The sequence below is a fragment of the Penaeus monodon genome, chromosome 27 (genome assembly GCF_015228065.2).
Source record: "Penaeus monodon isolate SGIC_2016 chromosome 27, NSTDA_Pmon_1, whole genome shotgun sequence".
NCBI classification, from domain to species: domain Eukaryota; kingdom Metazoa; phylum Arthropoda; class Malacostraca; order Decapoda; family Penaeidae; genus Penaeus; species Penaeus monodon.
Genome location: NC_051412.1, coordinates 17,753,939 through 17,754,479, shown reverse-complemented (window position 1 = coordinate 17,754,479; position 541 = coordinate 17,753,939).

The window sequence follows — 541 nt, the reverse complement described above, 5'->3', positions numbered from 1 at the left end:
AGAAAACAGAGGATTTTATAGTATTGTTATATAATTATTTCCCGACCAAAACACACTGGTAAGTATGTATCTGCACATTTACTAAGACTATTATCATCGCATTCGTAATCATTTCCATCCCTTTAATTTTCATCGTAACTACAATCATTACCACAATCATCACCACGTGTCTTGTTATCGTAGTTATAATTTCTGTCATCTGTATCATCATTTTAAACATTTTTGTTATTTTCTCTGTATCCTCCTTGTTTCTTTTCCTTTGAATTTTTTTTCCTGTTACCTATTTTATCATTATTGTTATTGACCATTACTGATATCTTAACAAGAAGAAAATATCATCAGTAAACAATAAGTCACACATGTCCGCCTCGCGCCTTTTTTGGATACATCATGAAGAATATATCCTTTGTACAGACAATCCTCATTATGTCCGATCTGCCGTCAGAGAGTCACGTCTTCTGGCTCATCTTCTTCACTGGGGTCCAAAGCTGTGCCCAGCTCCCGTCCTCAGGGTAAAAACACGGGTTATACCGAACGTTGC